This window comes from Camelus ferus, chromosome X, assembly GCF_009834535.1.
Source record: "Camelus ferus isolate YT-003-E chromosome X, BCGSAC_Cfer_1.0, whole genome shotgun sequence".
Classification (NCBI taxonomy): Eukaryota; Metazoa; Chordata; class Mammalia; order Artiodactyla; family Camelidae; genus Camelus; species Camelus ferus.
The window spans coordinates 64,406,089-64,412,523 of NC_045732.1; positions in this window are offsets into that span (position 1 = coordinate 64,406,089).

Here is a 6,435-nt window from a genome sequence, read left to right on the forward strand (position 1 = left end):
GAGCTTTATCCATTTGATTCTGTGTATCAGTAGTTCATTCCTTTTTACTAGTTTTATTTTATTATATGTATATACCAAAATTTGTCAAGTCATCTGTCAAGATGTCAGTTCATTCCAATTTAATCTATAGATAATACAATCTCAATCAAAATCACAAGTTATTTTGTGCATATCAAAATGATTCTAAAGTTTATAAGGAGAGGTTAAAAAAAAAAAACCCTTAATAGTCAACATGATATTAAAGAACAAAGTTGGAGGACTGACACTACCAGATGTCAAGATTTAATCTACAGCCATAATAATCAAGACAGTTTGGTATTGACAAAAGAAGAAACAAATAGATCAATGGAACAGAATAGGAAGCCCCAAAATATACCCCCATAAATATAATCAATTGATCTTTAACAAAGTAGAGAAAATACAATAGATCAAAGATAGTCCTTTTAATAAATAGTGCTGTAACCACTGGATATCCACATGCAAAAAAAATAAATCTAGGCACAGATCTTACACTTTTCACAAAAAATGAACTAAAAATGGATCACAAACCTAAATGCAAAACACAAAAATATAAAACTCCTATAAGTTAACATAGAAAAAAACCTAGATGCTCTTGGGTGTGGCCTTTTTAGATACAACACCAAAGACAGAATCCATGGAAAAGATCATTGACAAGCTAAACTTCATTACGATTAAAAATGTCTCCTCTGTGAAAGACAATGTCAAAAGAATGAGAAGACAAGTCACACACAGGGGGAGATTGTTTGCAAAAGATATATCTAATAAAGGATTGTTATTCAAATATATAAAGAGCTCTTAAAATTCAACAATAAGGGAACAATTTTTAAAATGGGCCAGAACCCTTAACAGACACCTAACCAAAGAAGATACACAGATGGCAAATAAGCATATGAAAAGATGTTCAATATCATATGTCATGAGAAAAATGCTCACATTATCACTAGGCACCTGTTAGAACAGCTAAAATCCAAAACAATGATAACACTAGCTGCTAGTGAGGATTTGGAGCAATAAAAACTCTCATGCATTGCTGGTGGGAATGAAAAATGATACAGCCATTTTGGAAGGCAGTTTTGTGGTTTCTTACAAAACTAAACATACACTTACCATACTATCTGGCAATCATGCTCCTTGGTACTTACCCAAAGGAGTTAAAGACTTATGTCCACACAAAATCCTGCACAACATGCTTATAGTAGCTTTATTCATAATTGTCAAAACTCAGAGAAACCAAGATATTCTTCAGTAGGTGAATGGATAAATGAATGTGGTATATTCAATTACAACAATGGAATATTATTCAACACTATAAAGAAATGAACTATCAAGCCATGAAAAGACACAGAGAAAACTTAAATACATATTACTAAGTGAAAAAAGCCAATCTGAAAAGAGTACATACTGTGTGATTCCAACTATGATATTCTGGAAGAAGCAAAACTATGGAGATGGTAAAAATATCAGTGGTTGCCTGGGATGAGGAGTGGGGAGAGAGAATCATGAACACAGAGGAATTTAGGGCAGCAAAAATACTCTGTATGATAACACATTGATGGGTGCATGTCTTTATACAGTTGTCTGAACCCATAGAATGTACAACATCAAAGGTGAATTATTGTATAAATTATGGACTTCAGGAGCTTTTGATGTGTCTTTGTAGATTCATCAACTGTAACAAATGTACCGCTCTGGTGGGGAATGTTGATAATGGGGAAGGTTATGCATGTGTGGGGACAGGGGATATATGAGAAATTCCTTGATTTTGCTGTAAATCTAAAACTGCTCTAAAGAAATAAAGTTTAGTAATTAAAAAAGGCATGGACCCAGAGGCTTTTTCGATTGAAACAAAAATTTGTGTACAATTTCTTTAATTGATAAAAAAAATTCAGGTTATCCATTTCTTCTTGAGTCAGTGTTGGTAGTTTGTTTATTTTAAGGAATTGGTCTGTTTGTTCTAAGTTATAGAATTAGTGCAATACAATTGTTAATATTCTGTTTATATTTTGATGTATATCAGTAGGGTCTACAGTGATTTTTCTTCTTCTATTTATGATACTGGTAATGTGTATCTTTTCCCTTTTTTTTCCTTTGTTAGTATGGTTAGAAGTTTATGAATTGTATTAATCTTTTCAAAGTCATTTAATTGAGTTATTGTTTTTCTGTACTCAATTTTATTGATATCTGCTATTATCTTTATTGTTTCCTTCTTTCTTCTTGCTTTGAATTTATTTTGCTCTTTTCTAGTTTCTTAAAGTGGAAGCTAAATAATTGATTTTAGATCTTTCTTCTTTTCTAATATCAGCATTCAATGTTATAAATTGCTCTCTAAGCGCTTGTTTAGTTTGCAGCCCAGAGATTTTGATTTATTGTGTTTTCATTTACATTGAATTAAAAATATTTTCTATTTCCCTTGTGACTCCCTCTTTTACTCAAGAGTTATTTAGAAGTATTTTTTTTAACTTCTAAATACTTGGGTGTATACAAGAAATTTGCTATGATTTATATCTAGTTTAATTCTCTTATGGTTAGAGAATATACTATGAATGATTTTACTTCATTTTTATATGTTTTATTTTTATTGAGGTATAATCAACATATAATATTGTGTAAGTTTAAGGTGTACAGTGTGCTGATTTGATAAATTTATATATTGCAGTGTTTATCATCATAGTGTTAATTAATTCACTAACATGTCACATAATTATAATTTCTAAATAATACATTTAAATTTTTATTTTACGAACCAGAATATGGTCTGCCTTGACTTATGTTTTATAATTACATGTAAAAATTGTATAATTTGCTGTTGTTGGATGAAGTGTTCTATAAATGTCAATTAGGTCAAGTCAGTTGATAGTGTTGTTAATGTCATATATCCTCACTGATTTTGTCTTCTTGTTTTCATTACGCAGAAATTAGTTTTATTAAAATCTTCAAATATAATTTTTGATCTATTTCATTTTTCAGTGCTAGCACTTTTTTCTTTCATGTACATTTAAACTCTGATTTTGCATATATAAGTAATTTGGATTGTTGTATCTTCTTGATGAATTGACTGCTTTTAACTTTGTGTGTGTGTGTGTGTGTGTGTGTAACATCTTTTTTTTAAACCCTGGTAATATTCTTTCCAAAATCTATGTTTTCTGATATCAATATAGCCAATGTAGGTGGGGTTTTTTTGGATTAGAGTTTGCATGGCGTATCTTTTTCCATCTATTCACTTTTCACCCTAATTATGACTAGACAGTATATGGTTGAATGTTATTTGTTCAGTCTGATAATTTTTGTATTTACCTGATGTACCTAACTATTAACATTTAATGTAACTGTGGATATGGTTGGTTTAAAATATATCATTTTGCCAGTCATTTCCTTTTTCTTTATATATATATATACTTGGTTTACCATGTTGTGTTAATTTCTGGTGTACAACATAGTGATTCAGTTTATTTTTATATATATATATATATATATATATATATATATATATATATATATATACACACACACACACACACACATACATATATACACACACAGACACACACACATATATATATATACACTTCTTTTCATATTATTTCTCATTATAGGCTATTACAAGGTATTGAATATACTTCCCTGTACTGTACAGTAGGACCTTGTGTATCTATTTTATGTATAGTAGTTAGTATCTGTAATTCCCAAACACCCACTCTATGTCTCCACCCCTGCTTCCCCCCCACCGGTAACCATAAGTTTGTTTTCTATGTCTGTGAGTTTGTTTCTTTTTTTGTAAATAAGTTCATTTGTGTCTTTTTTTAGATTTCATATATAAATGTATATATCACATCTTTTTTATCCAATCATTTATCAATGGACGTTTAGGTTGCTTTCATGTCTTGGCTATTGTAAATAGTGCTGCTATGAACATTGGAATGCATGTATCTTTTTGAATTAGAGTTTCCTCTGGATATATGCCCAAGAGTGGGATTGCTGGATCATATAGTAAGTCTATTTTCAGTTTTTTAAGGAGTCTTCATACTGTTTTCAATAATGGCTGCACCAAACTACATTCTCACCAAGAGTGGGAGGGTTGCTTTTCCTCCACATCCTCTCCAGCATTTATTGTTTGTGGGCTTTTTAATGATTTTGCCAGTCATTTTCTATTTGTTCTATCTTTTCTGTCTTCCTTCTTTAGATCATAAATTATTATATAATTCTATTTTATCTGTACTTTGATTTATTATTTTTAATTTTGATTAAATTGAAAGATTCAATTATTGTTTATAAATAAAATGTTTATGGCACAAATCTTGATTTAATTGCAGTTTACCTTCAAACAATATTATACCACTTCATTTATAGTGTCTGAGGTTTGAAATAGTATATTCTCAATTCCACCTTCCTATCTTTTGTGATATTTTTCTCATACATTTTTCTTTTACATATGCTATAAATATACATTACATTATCCCTATTTCTGTTTAAGGTAATCAATTATTTTTAGTGGGATTAAAAATATCCCTAAAATTTTGTATTTATTCTGATTTTTATCATTTCCAGCAGTCTTGATTTCTTTGGGAGGATCTAAATTTCTTTCTGATACTATATACTTTTTGTCTTAAAATAATTTTTTAACAGTCCAAGTTGGTTTACAATGAATGATTTTGGCTTTAGATTGCTTATTCATTTTTGAAAAATATTTTACAGGGTACAGAATTATTGATTAATAGTTATTATTTTTTTCCTTTAATACTCTAGTGATTCTAGTTCTTTGACTTTTGTCTTATGTAGTGTATGAAAAGAAGTCTACTATTATTCTTATCTTTGTTCCTCTGTATGTAATGTGATCTCTCTCACTCTTTTGCCCCACAATACCTTCAAGATTTTCTCTTTTTCATTTTTAGCAGCTTAAATACGATGTATCTGGGTGTATAAGTATGAGTGTGTATGTGTGAGAGAGAGAAAGAGTGAGAGAGAGAGACAGAGACAGAGAGAGAGAGAGAAGTATTTATTATGTTTGCTGTTCTCTGACATTCTTGGATTTGTCATTTAATGTCTTTTCTTATTTTTAGGACGTTCTCAGCTTTTAACTTTTCAAATATTTCTTCTGTCAAATTCTCTCTCTCACCTCTTTCTTGAAATTCAACTACACATAATTTAAACTGATGTTCCAATGTTTAAAATCTTAGATAACCTGTTTTGTACATTGCAGTTTGAATAATTTCTATTAACCTATTTTTTTATTGAAGTATAGTCAGTTACAATCTGTCAGTTTCTGGTGTACAGCATAATGTCTCAGTCATGTATATATATACATCTATCTTAAAGTTCAGTTTTCTTTCTGCTCTATGAAATCCAGTAATGAGCCCATTAAAAATGTTCATCTCTATAACTGTTTTTCTCAGCACTTCCATTTGATTGTTTCTTATAGTTTCCATCTCTTTTCTGAAATTACCCATGTATTCATCCATGTATAGCTTTTAACATTAATTATAGTTATTTTAAAATTTCTCTCTGTTAGTACCAACTTCTGAATACCTGTCTCATTGTACTGATTGTTTATTTCTCAACAATTTTTTTTCTTTTACCGTTTGACTCATTTTTGTTGTTGTTGTTAAAGCTAGACATTGTATGTAGAACAGTAGAGACTGGGGTAAATAGTGTTTATGCCTGAGCACACTTCTCTTAAGTCCTTATTGTGGGTAATTGAATCAATCTAGTCAGGAGTTGAGTTGAGTTTCTCTTTTGTTATTTACCTACAGTGCATCACCAGCTTAAATTCCTCCAGTTTTACTTTGTGCTTAGTATGTGAATTGGGTTGCTGGAAGTTTTTTGTTTTTTGTTTTTTTTTCCCTTACACTTCTACTTCCACCATCGGTTTTAAGTTTTACCTGTGAGCCAGAGCCTTAGAGTGGATCTCTCTCTCTCTCTCTCTCTCTCACTGTTTCTCTCAACTCTTTCCTTTCCCTTACCTCCTACCTATGACAGCCAAACTCTGCCTTGGACCTTGTATCTTTAGTGAATTTTATACAAGAGGATTTCTGGTTTCTTCCTTGGCAGATATGGATTTCTAATGGTCTGAGCCCAGGATGCTTTCCTGAGCCTTTTTGTAAGGGTAGAGGGGTTTTTTTTGTTTTGTTTTGTTTTGTTTTGTTTTGTTTTGTTTGTTTGTTTGTTTGTTTTTGTGTTTCTTTCCTTCATCTAGGAATGAAACTTCAGGTGTGCCCTGGGGGATTTTTCTGCTCATCCCTTCAGTGACTTAGTATGTCCTGTAGAAACCTAGAGGAATAGGGTCTAGGCAGGGCTTCTTACCTTTCCCGAAGCTGACATTGATCCTTTCACCCAGGCTTTTACCAATAAGGCGAGTTTTCTTTAACATCTCACCCTGGCTTCCATGTTTCTCATGAGGACACAGTAAGGCCCATGGAG